Source organism: Pongo abelii, chromosome 13 (assembly GCF_028885655.2).
Source record: "Pongo abelii isolate AG06213 chromosome 13, NHGRI_mPonAbe1-v2.0_pri, whole genome shotgun sequence".
NCBI lineage: Eukaryota > Metazoa > Chordata > Mammalia > Primates > Hominidae > Pongo > Pongo abelii.
The window spans coordinates 66,856,812-66,877,380 of NC_071998.2; the positions used below are offsets into that span (position 1 = coordinate 66,856,812).

The 20,569-nt window shown below is 42.9% G+C and overlaps 1 protein-coding gene across 8 annotated transcripts in view; it reads left to right on the forward strand.

The window, feature by feature from the left end:
* Positions 1-20,569, forward strand: part of GCNT1 (glucosaminyl (N-acetyl) transferase 1) — a 114,909-nt gene that overhangs the window by 19,383 nt on the left and 74,957 nt on the right. For 5 of the 8 annotated variants that reach the window (XM_063714248.1, XM_054520058.2, XM_054520056.2 and 2 more), the window contains exon 1: positions 5,663-5,743. The exons of the other annotated variants lie outside the window; for them this stretch is intronic. The gene's annotated coding sequence lies outside the window, so the exon portion shown is untranslated. Of the gene's footprint in view, positions 1-5,662; positions 5,744-20,569 lie in introns of those variants that run through there. 8 annotated transcript variants of the gene reach the window in all.

Here is a 20,569-nt window from a genome sequence, read left to right on the forward strand (position 1 = left end):
ATTGTAAACATTCACAACCAAATCTCCTGGAGCCATGTAAGAGAGGACAGGAGTTTACTGCCATTCTCTAGAAAGAGACCTTAAAATGAAATTACAGAAAAATAGAACACTCTTCTTGCTTGTGTGGTTTCTGAGGAGAAGTTGGTTGTAAATTTTATGTTTCTCCTCTATAGGTAAAGTGTTTTTTCCTGTGGCTTCTTTCGAGATATTTCTTTGTCTTTGATTTTTGGCAGTTTGCATATGATATGCCTAGGGTTTTTGTTTTTTTCTTTTTTTTTTTTTGGCATTTAGCCTGCTGGATGTACTTTGAGCTTCCAGCATATGTAGTTTGATGTCTGACATTAATTTGTGGAAAGTCTCAGTCTTTATTGCTTAAAATATTTCTTCTATACTTTTCTGTCTTTCTTCTCCTTCTGGAATTCCCATAACATGTATGCTACACCTTTTGTACTTGTCTCACAGTTCTTGGATATTCTGTTCTTTTTTTGTCCAGTCTTTTTTGTTTCTCTCTGCTTTTCAGTTTTGGAAGGTTCTATTGACACGTTCTCAAGATCAGTGATTTTTTCCTCAGCCGTGTGCAATCTACTAATAAGCCCATCAAAGGCATTCTTCAGTCCTGTTACAACGTTTTTGATTTCTAACATTTGTCTTTGATTCTTACTTAGAATTTCCATCTTTCTGCTTATATTGACCATCTGTTCTTGAATTCTGCCTATTTTCTCAATTAGAGCCTTTACTATGTTAATCATAGTTGTTTTAAATTCACAGTCTGGTAATATCAACATCACTGCCATATCTAGTCTGATTCTGATGCATCCTCAGTCTCTTCAAATTGTGTTTTGCCTTTTAGTGTGCCTTGTCATTTTTTGCTGAATGACACCTTTCAATAAAACAACAAAAAGTACACGTTTAGTGATGTGCTGGTAAGGTTTGAGGGGAGGGGAAGCATTCTATGGTCCTATCGTTACCAGAAAGCAGTCCCAGTCCAGACCCCAAGAGAGGGTTCTTAGATGTCATGCAAGAAAGAATTCAGGGTGAGTCCACAGAGTAAAGTAAAAGGCAAGTTTATAGAGAATTAATGAAACAAAAGAATGGCTATTCCATAGGCAGAGCAACCAGAGGGCTGCTGCTTGACTATTTTTATGGTTATTTCTTGATTATATGATAAACAAAGGATAGATTATTCATGAGTTTTCCAGAAAAAGGATGAAGAGTTTCAGAAACTGAGGGTCCCTCCCCTTTTTAGAACATGTAGGGTGATTTCCAGAAGTTGCCATGGCGTTTGTAAACTGTCATGGTGCTAGTGGGAGTGTCTTTTAGCATGCTAATGCATTATAATGAGCATATAATGAGAAGTGAGGACAACCAGAGGTCACTTTCATCTCCGTCTTGGTTTCGGTGGGTTTTGGCTGGCTTCTTTACCACATCCTGTTTCATCAGTAGGGTCTTTACAACCTCTGACTTGTGATACCAGTCCTGTTGACCTCCAGTCTTATCCTGTGAATAAGAATGCCTAACCTCCTGGGATGGCAGACAAGCAGGTCTGAGCTTTATTTTACATAGCCCCTATTCAAGGTGGAGTTGCTCTCCTTTAAATGCCTCTGGCACTATAATTAGGTCTTAGTCATTTAGTAAGCCTTTATGTGCCCTTTAGCTGTGAACTTTTTTTTTCCCTTGAGACAGAGTCTCATTCTGTTGCCCAGGCTGGAGTGCAGTGACACGATCATGACTTACTGCAGCCTTGATTTCCTAGGCTCAGGTGATACTTCCACCTCAGCCTCCTGTGTAGCTGGGGCTACAGGCACGCACCACATACCTGGCTTATTTTTGTATTTCTTGTGGAGACAGAGTTTCACCATGTTGCTCAGGCTGGTCTTGAATTCCTGGGCTCAAGCAATCCACTTGTCTCAGTCCTAGTAAGTATTGGGATTACAGGCATGAGTCACCACACCTGACCTTGAGGGTGAACTTCACAAACTGTCTCTGCCTCTTGGATTTTTCCCCCCACCTTAGGTGGGACAGGATGGCTAGTGGGGGCTGGAATTAAGTCTCACATATTTGTCAGAGTCCTATGCATACATATGTAATTAAGATGATTTTTCTCTTATTAATTTATCATCTGTCAATTTAATTCATGGCCTAGCCAAAGAACCTAGAAGGGTAGAGGGAAGCCATTTTCCCTCCCATGAAAAGCAAGAGTAGGGCGATGTGTACAGTTTTCTATTTACATAACCAGGTATAAAATGGGATTCTATCTTTGTTTTAACAAAACATCAATAAAATAACTATTCAATGCCAAAGCACGTGTGAAACAGATCTTCCACATGTAGAATTCACAAAGGAAGTTATTGACAACTAATTACACAACGCTTGGGCCCCCTCCATCCTCAGAAAACACAAGAAAAACCCAAAACCCTGAGACTTCCTGTTTGTCTTTCCATTGTGATTTTGTATGGTGTGCCCACAAATCATTATTCAATGTTTTTTTGTTCCACTGCCAAGATTGCTCTCATGCTTCCTGGTAATCACAGGGGCTGAAGCAGCAGCCAGCTATTATTGATATGGACAGGAGGCAGGGAAATACTGAATAGAAGAGGGCAGTTCCCTGGCAAAGGCCCTACCCACAAGCCTGGGCCCACAGCCCTAAATAAGAACTTCACATCCCTGTTTTCTCACTCCAATGTTGCTTTTTCCAAAACTGCCCTGGCCCATCATACCCCCCATCCCGTACCCATAAAAACCTCAAATTCCACCTACAGACAAGCAGAGTGGCATGGCAGAGAAGGAAAGAAGAGAAGAAGCATCTGAATGTCGAGATGAGTTTGGCCGGGGACGGCCAAACTCCAGGGGAAGATTATCTTCCCACTCCATCCCCTTTCCAGCTGCCCATCCCACTAAGAGCCACCTCCTTCACTCAATAAAACCTCTGCATTCACCATCCTTCAAGTCCATGTGACCTAATTCTTCCTGGATGCCAGACAAGGACCTGGATACCAAGAGGGCAGACAGTAAAATGCTGTCATGCTGACTCTCCTCTGAGCCAGTTAACACTTAGCCATCCATGAATGGCAACTGCTAAAAGAGCATTAATTGTAACACACCCCTAGATGCTGCCATAGGGCCAGAGCCCAGAAGTGCTTGCCCCAGCCTTGGCACCTGCTTGCCTGCACGCTCCCCCTCCTGCAAGGGCTTTGAGTGGGGGGCTGAGTAAGTGAGCCACACCCCTGTTGCAAGTCCCATGAAGGGATCCAGGGAACTCTCCAGTCTCACTATGTTTTAACTAACACTATGGCATAAATTCTTCTTTTAATTTTAAGTTTTGAATAAGATGAAAAAGCTTTTTTTGTGATACTTAGGAATTAAGAAGATATGATCTGGCTGGGTACAGTGGCTCGCGCCTGTCATCCCAGCACTTTGAGAGGCTGAGGTGGGTGGATGACTTGAAGTCAGGAGTTCAAGACCAGCCTGGCCAACATGGTGAAACCCTGTCTCTACTAAAAATACAAAAAATTAGCTGGGTGTGGTGGTGGGCACCTGTAATCTCAGCTACTTGGGAGGCTGAGGCAGGAGAATCACTTGAACCTGGGAGATGGAGGTTGCAGTCAGCCAAGATTGTGCCACACTCCAGCCTGGGTGACAGAGCCAGACTCTGTCTCAGAAAAAAAGAAGATATGATAAAAAATGTGTCACTTATCTGCCTTAAATCTAAACAATGAGTTAAGAAATGTTTTCTTTGAAATAATTTATAGTTATTTATGAAGCTCATGAAATTATTTGCTTTAATAACTATGGGTGAAATAAATGTAATCCTACCTCAGTGCCTTCTTCAAAATTGTAATTCAGAGGTTATGGACATAAAAATGCCATCTCTGCAGTAGATGAAGTATGACAAATATTCAACAAAATGTGCCCTAGTCTTTTTTTACCCACCTGAGCATGTATCACAGTGTAATGCTGGAAGGAAAATTCTCCTCTACCCACTAGTTTCAATTGCTTGGGGGCCTGAAGATTAACTGACAATAGATAGATGAACAGAACAAGAATTATTTATACATGCACTCATTACTCAGTAAGGAGTAACCAGATAAGTAGCCAGAGGTAGATGTTTTTATGTCAACTGAACAAAACAGGGAGGGGTTAAAACTTCAAAGGGGAAAAATGAAAGGTACTGTTGGCTTTTCTGACGTTGATAGCTGGCTGAATTCACACTTCAGTATTCTCCCAAACAGGAAACTCCTTTGGTGGGTGGGGGATCCAAAGGCATCTGTATTTTCAGGAGGCCCTGCTTAAGTTTGGATAATTTTTATTTCTGTAGCTGCTGGTTGTACATAATCTGCATAATCTGTATAACATCAACAGTCATTCTCTCTTTTGATTCTCAGTGCTTAATCCCTTATAGCCCCCATCCCAATCGTCACCATCTTATTTACATGATTATTGGCTGTCACAATCCCCCCTCCAGAATATACCCCCCATGACAACAGACTTTGTCCATCTTCATTACTGTGTCACCAGAGCTAATACCATGTCTGGCACAGTGTTGTTACTAAATACATATTGGTTGATAAAATAAATGGAAAATAACTAGTTTAAAGTGTAAGCTGGGCATAGTGGGTCATGTTTGTAATTCCAGCACTTTGGGAGGCCAAGGCAGGAGGATCGCTTGACCCCAGGGGTTCAAGACCGCCTGAGTGTTGTACTCAGGCAAGTTAAGAAAACGCCACACTTTGAGATGAATTAAGAGTTCTTTATTAAGCCGGTGGCCAAAGAGATGGCTAATGCTCAAAATTCTCTCAGCCAGGAGGAAGGGGCTCGATTAACTTTTATACCTAGGTTTAGGAAGGGGAGGGGGACTCAAATGTAATAATTCTACAGAAGTAAAAACATGCAAGAATCAAAAGAATCAAAATGGTTACAGAGTGATAAACAACTTAAAAGACAAATGGTTACAAGAAGAGCAACGGTACCAGGTGCAAGGTTCTAAATCTTTCATTATAATTAGATATAGGATCTATGCCGGACACGAACTTAAGGTTTTATGTTGTTATCTCTTTGAGAAAATTCCTGGGAATTTCATACATTGTTGGTGTTGGTACCTTATCAGTTAATTGGGCCCCTTTGAAATGCTGAGGATCTGTTTACCTAGGCCAACTCCTCACAAAAGGAGGTTGGGTGAGGAGTCCTAGTGTCTTGTAAGTTAAGGGGTCAATTGGAGTTTGTCCGGTTTTCCTAGCTAGAGAGAGTCTTATTTACATGAGAGGCAAGGCTAGGTGATTTAAAGAGACAAGCATGACAAAATTCAAAGTAACGAGTTGAAGTAAAAACAAGGTTAGGCATTTCATGAGCACCATGGCGAGACCCCCGTCTCTACGAAAATCAGCCAGGCATGGGGTGTGGCTGTCGTCCCAGCTACTCAGGAGGTTGAGGTGGGAGGATACCTTGAGCCCAAGATGTCTAGGCTGCAGTGAGCCAATATCATGCCAATATACTCCAGCCTGGGGGACAAATTGAGACCCTGTCTCAAAAAAATAAAAAAGAAAGAGAAAGGGAAAGGGGAAGATGTTTCCATCTGGAGCAGTGGTACAGTTCATACTGCTACATTGTGACATAACAGAATTGAATCCTGACATAAAATGTACTGTCTAAAAATAACACTTACTAAATAAGTTGAGCAGCCACCACACAGTTGCTACTCTCTAACACCAGCACCTCTATCTTGCTGAGCTCCAGCCAAAGAAGGAAGGTAAGTAAGGAGGTGTCTCCTACTTACCATGGCTCCTACAAAGCTGGCACCCAGAAAACATCTGGCTACAAATGCCTTTCCCAAGAGTGCGCCCTCTACTGGAGAAATGAAGAAACCTTAGCATTACAGGCTTGATACTGTGGCACTCCATGAAATTAGATGTTATCAAAAGTCCACCAAATTTCTGATTTGCAAACTTTCACTCCAGTACCTGATATTAGAAATTGCTTACAACTTCAAAACAGATTTGTGTTGCCAGAGCACAGCTATTGGAAGCAAGTGAGGTCTATTGTCGGAAACAAGTATGGTCTATCATGTGGGACTTCCACCCTGGGTGCTGTCTGTATCAAATGTGTAACAGTGTTTTTTTGTTTGTTTTTATATTTCATTTCTATTTATATTTTTAGAGACAAGGTTTTGCTCTGTCACCTAAGCTGGAGTGCAGTGGCGTGATCATAGCTCACTGCAGCCTTGAACTCCTGGGCCAAGTAATCCTCCTCCCTTAACCTCCCGAGAAGCCGGGATTACAGACACACACTACCAGGCCTGGCTAATTAAAATAAATTATTTAGAGAGAGGGGTCTTGCTATATTGCCCAGTCTGACCTTGAACTCCTGGGCTCAAGCAATTCTCCAGGCTCAGCCTCCCATTTAGCTGGGATTGCAGGCACAAGCCACCACACCCAGCCCAAAGTATAACAGTTATGACTAAAGACATCCAGCTAGCATGCTACATAGATTGAGAATGTGTTTAAGAATCTACTATGGCTGGGTGTGGTGGCTCACACCTGTAATCCCAGCACTTTGGGAGGCGGAGCCAGGAGGATCAATTGAACTCAGGAGTTTAAGACCAGCCTGAGCAACATAGCAAGACCTCTTCTCTACTAAAAATAATTTTTAAAAAATAGCCAGGCTTGGTGGCATGCAGCTGTGGTCCCAGGTACTCGGGAGGCTGAGGCAGGAGGATGGCTTGAGGCCAGAAGGTCAAGATTGCAGTGAGCTAAAATCATACCACTGCACTCCAGCCTGGGTGACAGAGCAAGACCCTATCTCAAAAGGAAAAAAAAGAATCCACTATAAAAGGAAACATTTCATTCTCAAAACAAACAAATGAAAAATCCTCTCATCTTCCTGTTAGTGGTGGTTCTGAATGTTTGATATTTTTTCCTTATGGGGTCAAAAATTACCTAAGTATATAATTGCAAGTGGAAAAATAGGGGATAGAAATCAGATATTGACAGTTTTACCGTTTTCACTTGTGTGCGAATTGTTAATATGAATGTGGAAATATAAAGCACTGAGGCAAATCAAAATGTTTTATTAAACAAGTGTCAGCAATTCACCTTTATAACAATTATAAATAAACTTGTTAGATTTTCCTGGGCAATGCCAGCATTTGGATTTTTACAAATAAGTAAATGTTGGCTGGGCACAGTGGCTCACGCCTGTAATTCTAGCATTTTCGGAGGCCAAGTCGGGCAGATCACACGAGGTCAGGAGTTTAAGACTAGCCTGGCCAACATTGTAAAACCCCGTCTCTACTTAAAAAAAAATACAAAAATTAGCTGACCTTGGTGGTGTGTGCCTGTAGTCCCAGCTACTAGGGAGGCTGAGGCACGATAATTGCTTGAACCCAGGAGGGAGGCTGAGTGAGCCGAGATGGAGCCATTGCACTCCAGCCTGGATGAGAGAGCAAGACCCTGTCTCAAAAAAAAAAAAAAAAAAAAAAAACTGCAACAAAAAACAACTCACACGATTTAATGTCTTATTGATGGCAACTCAATTTGTTTGTAGTTTTTTTTTGTTTTTTTTTTTTTTGGAAATGGTCTCGCTCTGTCATCCAGGGTGGAGTGCAATGGCTCAATCACAGCTATCTGCAACCTCCACCTCCTGGGCTCAAACAATTCTCCTGCCTCAGCCTCCCAAGTAGCTAGGACTACACATGCAAGCCACCACACCCGACTAATTTTTGTGTTTTTTGTAGAACCAGGGTTTTGCCATTATGTTAGTTCATTCTTAGGCTGCTATGAAGAAATATCCAGGACTGGGTAATTTATAAAGAAAAGAGGTTTAATTGACCCACAGTTCTGTATGGCTGGGGAGGCCTCAGGAAACTTACAACCATGGCAGATGACACCTCTTCACAGGGCAGCAGGAGAGAGAATGAGTGCAAGAATGGGAAACACCGGATGCTTATAAAACCATCAGATTTCATGAGAACTCACTCACTATCATGAGAACAGCATGGGAGAAACCACCCCCATGACTCAATTATTAATACCTCCCACTGGGTCCCTCTCACGACACATGGAGATTATGGGAATTAAAATTCAAGATGAAATTTGAGTGGGAACACCGCCAAACCATATCAGCCATGTTGCCCAAGATGGTCTTGAACCCCTGAGCTCAAGAGATCTACCCGCCTTGGTCTCCCAAAGTGCCAGGATTACAGGTGTGAACCACGGCACTCAGCAGTAGCATCTTAATCTACGGTAGATTTCATCCATTCACTATGCAGATAGATAGTTCTTGATTTATGTTAGTTTTATTTATAATCTTTTGGCTTTATTATGGTGGAACAATGATATGCATTCAGTAGAAACCATACTTTGAGTACCCATACAACCATTCTGGTGTTTTTTGTTTTCATTTTGTTTTGGTTTTTTTGAGACAGGGTTTTGCTCTATCACCCAAGCTTGAGTGCAGTGGTGTGATTATGGCTCACTGCACTCACTGCAGCCTTGACCTCCTAGGCTCAAGTGATCCTCCCACCTCAGCCTCCAGAGTAGCTGGAACTACAGGTGCATGCCACCATGCCCAGCTAATTTTTGTATTTTTTGTAGAGACTAGGTTTCTCCATGTTGCACAGGCTGGTCTCAAACTCCTGGGCTCAAGCAGTCTGCCTGCCTCAGCCTCCCAGATTGCTGGGATCATAGGCATGAGTCACTATGCCTGGCCCAACCATTATTTTTTTCACTTTCAGTACAATATTCAATAAATTACATGAGATATTCAACACTATTATAAAATAACCTTTGTGTTCAATGATTTTGCCCAATTGTAGACTAATGTAATAAGTGTTCTGAGCACATTTAAGTTAGGCTAGGCTAAGCTATGATCCTCAGCAGGTTAGGCATATTAAATGTATTTTTGACTTAAGGTATTTTCAATTTATGATGGGTTTAGCAGGACATAACCCCATTGTAAATTGAGAAACATCTATACTTTTCTAACTTAGTTGTCCACGATCACCACCACCATTGCCATCACCCCTGCCATTAGGCATCATGTTTTCCTCCTTGGAGGTTGCTGTGGTTTAAATGTGTCCCCCAAAGTTCATGTGTTGGAAACTTAATCCCTAATGATGCAACGCTGTTGGGAAGTGGGGCCTAATTGGAGGTGTTTTGGTCATGAGAGTTCCAACCTCATGAATGAATTAATGCCAATTATAAAAAGGCTGACACTGTGAGCTCATTCTCCTGCTCTCTTGCACCCTCCTTTGCCTTTCCCCCATGGGATGATGCAGCAAGAAGGCCCTTGCAAGATGCTGGCCCCATGACCTTGAACTTCCTAGTCTTCAAAACTATAAGCCAATACATTTCTGTTTATTATAAATTATCCAGTCTCATAGATTCTGTTATAAAAGCACAAACAGACTAAAACAGAGGTCAGTCATCACAGTTACCAGTTTTGGCAAGATTTTAATGAACAAAAGAATCACTTAATTTTTACTGCAAAATGGCATGTTTCCTGCAGATCGGCAATGAGAAAGGAACAGATGATGTTACACTTTTTTTCTCAAGCTTCCATGAGATGGGGATTCAACAACTCTTCTAGGAATAATATAAGCTATGACATAGTTTGATGAAATCCATAGAAGTGAATTGATTTGATGCCATCATTAAAATTTCTACTGTAGAATGGCAAGGAATTTATTGAGATAGTATCCTTTTTGTTGTTGGTATTTCTAAATACAATCTGAAATAATTCGTTAGATCAAAGGCTTGCTTTTCCTTGAACCTGACAGAGTTGGTTCACGGTAAAATTTACCACATCAGAACTATTTGTTGACATATTACTTTCTACCTTGCATTCAGCACTAGATGCTAGAGATTACACCGAATGGTTTGCCTTGGAATCAAAGGTGTAGCAATTGACTGTGTAAACGTTTTCTGAACTGTGATGTTGCTAAGAAGCCAGCAGAGGTGGGGGAAGAATTGAAGAGTGAAATGAATATCCATCCTCATAGACAGGCAAAAATCAGACTGTAATATTTTGTTTAATCTTATAAAAAGTATCTAGTATTTCAACACTTTAAAAGTCCTTGCATTTTTCAAAAGCTAAGCAGAACCTAGAATCAAGGTCTGGGTCCTGGGGAAGCAGTCTGTGCAGCAGGAGCCTGCCTCAGGTGCACATTTGAACTAGGGGAAAAAAAGTTGCCTCTACCTGTAGTGCCTCTCCAGCTTCCACTACTGACACAGCTTGACATTATGCCAACAGGCAAAGGAACGATATTTAAAAGACCTAGGTCCATTTTCCCAGAGTAGGTAATGAATGAATTTGGAACTGAGAGGCAATAAATGGATAATAGCACAGCAATTAATATGGACTGGTGTCGGACTTCAGGTAAGGCTGGATCTTGGAGTAGCCCAAAAATTTATAATAAATAAACTCTTTTTTCATCTCAAAAAAAGAAAAAAAAATAGATAGACAAGACCTGGGCCTTAAAGTCTTTCTGTTTCACAGAGTACTCTGAGTAATATAAAACTGGATGATAGATAACTAAATCTCTTTTTGTGCCCTATTCAAAATGGAAAGGTCAAAAGTTGCATATTGGTGTTAAGACAAAGGTGATTCATTCACCGCACCTCAGAAAAGAGTAAAAATGAAATTAGCCATCTTGTAACTAAAATCAACACAAATGTACTTGGTCTAGAACTTTCAATAAAAAAGGACATCGAGGCCGGGAGTGGTGGCTCACACCTGTAATCCCAGCACTTTGGGAAGCCAAGGCGGGTGGATCACGAGGTCAGGAGATTGAGACCATCCTGGCTAACACAGTGAAACCCCGTTTCTAGTAAAAATACAAAAAATTAGCCAGGCATGGTGTCATGCGCCTGTAGTCCCAGCTACTTGGGAGACTGAGGCAGGAGAATGGCGTGAACCCGGGAGGTGGAGCTTGCAGTGAGCTGAGATTGTGCCACTGCACTCCAGCCTGGACGACAGAACGAAACTCCGTCTAAAACAAACAAAAAAAAAGACATTGAACCATCACAAAAAGTTCACATGAAAAACGTCACCCAAAGCTAGTAAGGAATAGTATTTTAATTTATTTTTTCAGACGGAGTCTTGCTCTGTTGCCCAGGCTGGAGTGCAATGGCACGATCTTGGCTCACTGCAACCTCCGCCTCCCAGGTTCAAGTGATTCTCCTGCCTCAGCCTCCTGAGTAGCTGGGATTAAAGGTGCCCGCCAACACGCCCGTCTAATTTTTGTACTTTTAATAGAGACAGGATTTCACCATGTTGGCTAGGCTGGTCTTGAACTCCTGACCTCAGGTGATCCACCCACCTCGGCCTCCCAAAGTGCTGGGATTACAGTCGTGAGCCACTGCACCCAGCCTTAATTTAATTTTTAAAATACTTATTATTTACTCAAAATATGGACGACCAAGCTTATGTAACAGCCCAGTGGGTTCATGTTGTCTGCTACCTAGACAAAGCCAATTTATCAAGAGAGGGGAATTGCAATACAGAAAGAGTTTAATTCATGCAGAGCTGGCTGTATAGGAGACCTGAGTTTTATTATCACTGAAATCAGTCTCCCTGAAAAGTTAGAGATGGGGGTTTTTAAGGACAATTTGGTGTGTCAGGGCCGGTGAGTCAGGAGTGCTGATTGGTTGGGTCAGAGATTAAATCATAGAGTCGAAGCTGTCCTCTTGTGCTGAGTCAGTTTTTGAGTGGGGGCCACAAGATCAGATGAACCAGTTGATTGATCTGGGTGGTGCCAGCTGATCCATCAAGTGCAGGGTCTGCAAAATATCTCAAGCACTGATCTTAGGTTTTACAACAGTGATATTGCCTCTCCAGGAGCAATTTGGGGAGGGTCAGAATCTTGTAGCCTCCAGCTGCATGACTCCTAAACCATAATTTCTAATCTTGTGGCTAATTTGTTAGTCCTACAAATGCAGCCTAGTCCCGAGGCAGGGAGGAGGTTTGTTTTGGGAAAGGGCTGTTATCATCTTTGTTTCAAAATTAAACAATAAACTAAGTTCCCCCCAAAGTTAGTTCGTCCCGCGCTCAGGAATGAACAAGGACAGCTTGGAGGTTAAAAGGAAGATGGAGTTTGTTAGGTCAGATCTCTTTCACTGTAATAATTTTCTGTTATAATTTTGCAATGGTGGTTTCCATTCTAGCCCTTTGGGAGGCCAATGTAGGAGGATTGCTTGAGCCCAGCAGTTCAAGACCAGCCTGGGCAACATGGCGAAGCCCTGTCTTCGCAAAAATACAAAAATTAGGCGGGCATGGTGATGCATGCCTGTAGTCCCAGCTACTCAGGAGGCTGAGGTGGGAGGATCACTTGAGCCCAAGAGGTCAAGGCTGCAGGGAGCTGTGATCATGCCACTACACTCCAGATTGGGTGACAGAGAGAGATCGTGTCTCAAAAAAAAAGAAAAGAAAAATTAAATTGGATAATAAATTTAAGAATAGGCTGAGAGTGGTGGTTCACGCCTGTAATCCCAGCACTTTGGGAGGCCAAGGCAGGTGGATCACCTGAGGTCAGGAGTTCAAGCCCAGCCTGGCCAACATAGCGAAAACCCATCTCTATTGAAAATACGAAAAATCAGCCAGGCGTGGTGGCGGGCACCTGTAATCCCAGCTACTCGGGGGTGGCAGAGGGTAGGGCTGAGGCAAAAGAATCGCTTGAACCTGGGAGGCGCAGGTTGTAGTGAGCTGAGATCACACCATTGCACTTCAGCCTGGGCAACAAGAGTGAGACTCCATCTAAAAAAACAAAACAAAACAAGAATAAATATTCGTTGTTATGGGCTGAGTTGTGTCATCCCCAAATTCATAAGTTAAAGTCCTAACCCCTAGTTCCTCAGAATTGACTGTGTTAGTTAAAATGAGATCATTAGGTTTGGCTCCAATCCAAAATGACTGGTATCCTTATATGACAAAGAAATTTAAACACACACATACACAGAGAAAAGACCATCTGAGGACACAGGGAGAAGACAGCCATCTGCAAGATAAGGACAGAGTCCTCAGGAGACACTAATTTTGCCAACACCTTTTTTTTTTTTTTTTGATATAGGGTCTCACTGTGTTGCCCAGGCTGGAGTGTAGTGGCACAGTCTTGGCTCACTGCAGCCTTGACGTTCTGGGCTCAAGCAATCCTCCTACCTCAGTCACTACAGCTACACACCCATGCTCAGTTAATTATTGTATTTTTTTGTAGAGACAGCGTTTCACCAAGTTGCCCAGGCTGGTCTCAAACTCCTGGGCTCAAGTGATCTGCCCGCCTCAGCCTCCCAAAGTGCTGGTATTACAGGCGTGAGCCACCATGCTTGGCCAGGGGTAATATACTTCTGACAGGGGTATAAATTGTTATTACCTTCTGAAGAAAACTTGACAATAAATATTAACCTTAGAAAGTGAATACACTTTGACATATCAGTTATACTTTTGAGAATGAATGATATAGAAATATCAATGTTGTCAAAGGTGTTTATTACAGCATAGTTTATACATGTGAAAAATTATAAATTTCCTGATAATAAAAATTAAAAGGATTAGTTTAGGAAATGTTAGCTCTTGGCATGTAATCCCAGCACTTTAGGAGGCAAAAGTGGGCAGATCACTTGAGGCCAGGAGTTCGAGACCACCCTGGCCAACATGGTGAAACCCCATCTCTACTAAAAGCACAAAAGTTAGCATGGTAGCACACACCTGCAGTCCCAGATAGTTGGGAGGCTGTGGAATGAGAATTGCTTGAACCCGGGAGGTGGAAGTTGCAGTGAGCCAAGATCACGCCACTGTAATCCAGACTGGGCAACAGAGCAAGACTCTATCTTAAAAACAAAACAAAACAAAACAAACAAACAAAAAACACATTAAAAACATTAAAGGCCGAGGCGGGAGAATCACGAGGTCAGGAGATCGAGACCATCCTGGCTAACACGGTGAAACCCCGTCTCTACTAAAAATACAAAAAATTAGCCGGGCATGATGGCTGGCGCCTGTAGTCCCAGCTACTCAGGAGGCTGAGGCAGGAGAATGGCGTGAGCCTGGGAGGCGGAGCTTGCAGTGAGCTGAGATCGTGCCACTGCACTCCGGCCTGGGTGAAAGAGCGAGACTCCGTCTCAAAAAAAAAAAAAACTTTTAAAAAAAAAGAGAGAGAAATGGAGAAATGTTGGCTCCTTAAGCTAAAATACCAAGTAATCATTACAATTGCTATTTTGGCAGGTCAATTAGATATGCATAAAGTTATTTGTTTAATTTATGAGCTATTTTAAATACACAAAATAAATGAGAATAATATGAATACCTATCACTGATTTTAAAAATGTTAATATTTTGACATATTTGCTTTTTTTGGCTTCTATTTTTAAAAAGAAACAGAACATTATAGATCCAGTTAAATAATCTTCGTGCCCCTCCCCAATGGTATTTTCCTCCCACCACCATCTTCATCCTCTGAAAGGTAACCATTGTCAAAATTCCCTTCACTCAACATTGTATTTTCAAGATACATTTACTTTGAATAATGTAGCTGTTGCCTATTCTTTTTTTTTTTTTTTTTTTTGAGACAGAGTTTCGCTCTTGTTGCCCAGGCTGGAGTGCAATGGCATGATCTCAGCTCACTGCAACCTCTGCCTCCTGGGTTCAAGCGATTCTCCTGCCTCAGCCTCCTGAGTAGCTGGGATTACAGGCGTGCACCACCACACCCAGTCAATTTTGTATTTTTAGTAGAGACGAGGTTTCTCCATGTTGGTCAGGCTGGTCTCAAACTCCCGACCTCAGGTGATCTGCCTGCCTTGGCCTCCCAAAGTGTTGGGATTACAGGCGTGAGCCACCACGCCAGGCCTCTTTTTTTATTATTATAGCTTTTATTTTAGGCTCAGGGATACATGTGCAGGTTTGTTCTTAATATTTAGATAAACTGCTCGTCACAGGGGTTTGGTAAACAGATTATTTCATCCCCCAGGTAATATATTGCCCAATATTTCTTCTAATTGTGACATAATGTTCCATTATATGAGTACACTATAATATACATTTCTCTTCTTCTTTTGATAAGTCACTTGGTTCATTTTTTTTCTGATTTTATTCCTATAGCATGCACAAGGTTGCCATGAGCATTCTTGTACCTATTTCCTTGGGCACATGTGTGAGATTTTCTCCAAGGTGTATATTTAAGATTTGAATTGCTGAGGCATTGAGTATATGCATCTTTAACTACACTTGATATTGCCTCAATGCTTTGCAAAGTGGTTGTATCAATTTACACTCCCATTGTGTATCAGGTAGTTTTTGCTGTGTAACAAATCATTCCTTAATACAGCGCCCTAAAAACCAACATTTATTATTTCTCATGATTTTTTGGATTGGCAGCCTGTTCTCCTGGGCTGGTGATCTTGGCTGGGGCTGGATTTTCTAAGATAGCTTATTCACATGTGACAGCTGGGCAAGAGGAATAGCTGGAGTCTCTCTCCACATGGCCTCTCATCATTTAGGAGGCTAGGTCCAGCTTGCTCACATACAAGCAGAAAGATTCTTGCCAGCAAGAACGTACAAGCCCTAATGAATAGAAGCTTTTCAAGCCTCTGTTTTCTTTCTTTCTTTTTTTTTTTTTTTTTTGAGACGGAGTCTCGCTGTCTCCCAGGCTGGAGTTCAGTGGCGCAATCTCGGCTCACTGCAAGCTCCGCCTCCCGGGTTCACGCCATTCTCCTGCCTCAGCCTCTTGAGTAGCTGGGACTACAGGCGCCCGACACCACGCCTGGCTAATTTTTTGTATTTTTATTAGAGACGGGGTTTCACCATGTTAGCCAGGATGGTCTCGATCTCCTGACCTTGTGATCCACCCGCCTCGGCCTCCCAAAGTGCTGGGATTACAGGCGTGAGCCACCGCGCCCAGCCTCAAGCCTCTATTTTCATCACATTTGCAAATGTCCCATTAGCCAAAGCAAGTCACATGATGAAACTCAGATTGAAGGGGCAGATAAATATACTCTAGCCTTTGGTGGCAGAAGAGACAAAATTATATTGTAAAGCGTTATGCATACAGGAATGGGAGAAATATGTGGCTGTTTTTTTGCAACCTACTATATACTGGCAGTGGGTGAAAGTTCTATTTCCCTACACCCTTGACAACACTTGGTATTACATGACTTTTAAATTTTTTGCCAATCTGAGAAGGATTAAAAAAATCTCATTATTGTTTCTATTTTAATTTGCATTTTTCTGGTCATTAGTAAGGTTGTATATCTTTTCACATAATTATTGGCAGAACACTCATTTTTTTTTTTTAACAGAGTTTCACTCTGTTGCCCAGGCTGGAGTGCAGTAGTGGGATCATGGCTGTCTGCATCCTTGACCTCGGGAGCTCAAGTGATCCTTCCACCTCAGCCTCCTCAGTAACTGGGACTAAGCGTGCTTGCCACCATGTTCGACTGACTTTTTTTTTTTTATTTTGGTAGAAATGATGTCTCACTATGTTGCCTAGGCTGGTTATGAACTCCTGAGCTCAAGCCATCCTCCTTCCTTGGTCTCCCCAAGTGCTGGGATTACAAGAATCAGCCACTGCAACTGGTCAGCCCTCTTTTTTTTTGAGACCAAGTCTTACTCAATGGCCCAGGCTGAAGTGCAGTGGTGCAATCTCAGCTCACTGCAACCTCCGCCTCCCAGGCTCAAGTGATTCTTGTGCCTCAGCCCCCTGAGTAGCTGGGAATACAGGTGTCCACCAAACCACACCCAGCTAATTTTTGTAGTTTTAGTACAGATAGGGTTTCACCATGTTGGCCAGGCTGGTCTCGAACTCCTGACCTCAAGCAATCCACCCGCCTTGGCCTCCCAAAGTGCCGGGATTACAGGCATGAGCCACTGTACCCGGCCTCATCTCTTAAAGTAACATGCAAACACATACACAGGAAAAAGAATGAAAGAGTATATATTGGAGTAGTTCAATTTGGGTAGTGGAGTTACAGATGATTTTTATTTTCTCATATCTAAATTTTCTAAAATGAACATCTATTACAGAGGGAGGAAAGTAAATGAATACGTTAAAACGTCCTGGCAAAATCCCCAACTGGGCTAACAATAACTAGGTGCACTGAAATTTAGTTCCGACACTAACCACATGGAGTTAGCATTAGACTCCACAAGGTAAGGCTCAGTCCTCCACAAGACTGCCCTCACGTCAGATGCCAGCCCTTCTCAGGGACCCCAGGTCATCCATACTCTGACCTACTCGCTACAGATTTGGGGGTCCCATGATCCACTCAGTTTCAGTAACTTGCTAGGACAACTCACAGAACTCAGGAAAGTGCTATACTTATGATTATAATTTTATTATAGAAGTTACGCATAGGGTGAGTTCTGGGAGGGAACACAGAGCTTTCTTGCTCTCTCCTCTTGAAATCAGTAAACATCACCCTCCTAGCACATCAATGTGTTCACCAACCTGGAAGTCCCACTGAGCCTCCGTGACCAGAGTCTTTTATTGGGGTTTCATTATCTAGGCATGATTGATTTAATCACTGTCCACTTGATTGAACTCAATCTCCAGCCCCAGTCGCCTCTTTGGAAGTCGGGAGGTCAGGCTGATATCAAAGCGCCAACCCTCAAATTAAGCGGTTGATCTTTCCAGTGACCAGCCCCCTAGCTGTAGCCATCCAAGAGCCTGCCATTAACACCTCATTAGCACAACAAAGACTCCTATCCCTTAAGAAATTCCAGGCCAGGCACGTTGGCTCATGCCTGTAATTCCTGCACTTTGTGAGGCCGAGGTGGAAGGATCAATTGAGGTCAGGAGTTTGAGACCAGCCTGGCCAGCATGGTGAAACCCCATCTCTACTAAAAATGCAAAAATTAGCCGGGTGTGGTGGTGGGCACCTATAATCCCAGCTTCTTGAGAGCCTGAGGCAGAAGAATCGCTTAAACCCGCGAGGCAGAGGTTGCAGCAAGCTGAGATTGCACCACTGCACTCCAGCCTGGGCAACAGAGCAAAATTCTGTCTCAAGAAAAAGAAAAAAAAGGAAAGAAATTCCAAGGGTTTTAGAAGCTCCTTGCCAAAAACATGAGACAAAGACCAAATTTTTTATTGGGTGACATAAATATATTACATTTAGTATATTACATAAAATATATTACATCTAGTCCAAAAAAATGTAGGCAATCCAAATTAAAATTGTCTAGTGAAAATATGGGCAATTGAGTCTTAAAATGTCTAATATCTAGTTTAATATATTTGTTTGTTTTTTGTTTTTTCAAGACAGGGTTTCACTCTGTTGCCCAGGCTCAAGTGCAGTGGTGTAATCATGGCTCACTGCAGTCTCAACCTTCTAGGCTCAAGTGGTCCCACCTCAGCCTCCAGAGTAGCAGGGACTACGGGCACGCATCACCATGTCTGGCTAATTTTTGTATTTTTTATAGAGACAGGGTTTCGTCATGTTGCCCAGGCTGGTTGAGAACTCCTGAGCCTAGGTGATCCGCCTGCCTGGGCCTCCCAAAGTGCTGGGATTACAGGCGTGCTCCACTGTGCCCCTCCTTAGTTTAATATTGTCTTTCACGTACTGATAGCGGCAGGAGGCAGTCAAATGACTGGCAGATGGGGAGGGTGGGTCCCTGGTAAAACCCTACCTTCAAGCCAAAGGCAGTTTAAAGCCTGAAAGCCAAGCTAAAAGTCTTGCATAAACATAGGAACTGGATTGAGAATCTCTTTCTATTTGGCATGCTTTCCTCTGATTGATCCTCACCCTTCACCTATTTTATATATACCTACTCTTTCCTAATTGTTTTTTTACAATCATGCTCACCTTTGAACGGTGCCTTTGTTTTAGGCTTTTTTGGATACTCACAAACCAATTAGCATGCACTCCTGCCTTCTGAGCCCACAAAAGCCCCAGACCCAGCCACACTGAGAGAGAGACCACCTGACCAAGTGGGAGACCACCCTTGTGTCCCCTCTCCACTGAGAGCTGTTTCATTAGCTGTTTCATCACTCAATGAAACTCTTCTCTGCCCTCCTCACCCTTCAATAGTCAGCATAATCTCATTCTTCTTGGATGTGGACCAAGAACTCGGGACCCCTCCGAATGCAGGAACAAAGACAACAGTAACACTGTAGCCCTCTGCCCTGCCCCCTCTTCGGAGCTCAGCAGTTGCCCCATGTAACGGAAAGCAGCAGGGCCAGGTCAGCCCCAAACCCGTGGGCTGGACTGGGGCAACGGGACTGACAGAACTGTTAACGTGCCCCTGTTCATCAGGCTGTGGAGGGACTAAAACAGCTGTTAGCACACTGTAACACCCCCTCTGGGGCTTTGGGGTTGCAGGTTTTGCTGTTTGTGTGCCACGGCGTACCCCTCATCTGTATGCTGGAGTCTACCATGGGAGTCACTTGCCACATGCCTGGGCCAGCCAGTAGCCCCACATGTAGACTGCTCCTGTGCTGGCCTTTGGAGAGGGCAGCCAGACCCTGGACTCACTTGCCCATACACCCCCTCCTGCCAGGGGCTGAGCACTGCAGTTGTGGTGGCCACAGGATCCACGCTGGAGTGCAAGCCAGGCACAGTTTGGCAGGCTGAGTGAGCAGGGTGCCTCTTGAGGGGGGCCCTGGGCTGAGGGAAGCCTTGGCAGGGGTGTCACTGGCTGGAGGTTTCCTGCTGGCAAGGTGGCTGAGAAAAATCCTGCATCAGTACCAGATAGTATGCTGTGTGATGGATTTAAGACAACACGGGATTCTGACCCTTCCACTTTCTAGTGGCTGTGACTTCAGCCCTCAGTTTGTTGTCCTTCAGTGAAACTCCTCATATCCCTCAGTTGTTGCAAAGTGCCACTGAGCTGATGCCTGTGAAAGAGCTCTGTAAAATTCAAAGTTATGTAAAAATAATACAGCAGTTCCTCCTTATTCTTGGGTTCACTTAATCTATAATCTAAGAAGTAGAAGTTACAACTACACGCTATATGACTCAGATCAGAGTCACATCTCTCTCAAGGCTTATAGTGTTTGGGGGATTTCAACAGCTTTTACATTTTATTTTCACATTATGCATAGGAAAAAGCATAGCACTTACAGGGTTCAGTACTATTAAGGATTTCGAGTATCCACTGGGGGTCTTGGAATGTATCCCCTGTGGATAAAGGGGGACTAATGTAGTATGATTATCACCATCAACAGCAGCTATGACACCAAGATAGATAGGCTAGAGAGAGCTCTCTGAGCCATAGGTCATGTTCAGGACTCACTATTGTGGGAAGTCAGGGACCCCGAATGAAGGGACTGTCTGGAGCCATGGCAGAGGAACATAAATTGTGAAGATTTCATGGACATTTATCACTTCCCTAGTAATACTTTTATAATTTCTTATGTCTGTCTTTAATCTCTTAATCCTGTTATCTTTGTAAGCTGAGGATATACATCACCTCAGGACCCTGTGATGATTACGTTAACTGTAAAAATTGATTGTAAAACGTGTGTTTGAACAACATGAAATCTGATTGTAAAACATGTGTGTTTGAACAATATGAAATCAGTGCACCTTGAAAACAAACAGAATAACAGCGATTTTAGGGAACAAGGGAAGACAACCATAAGGTCTGACTGCCT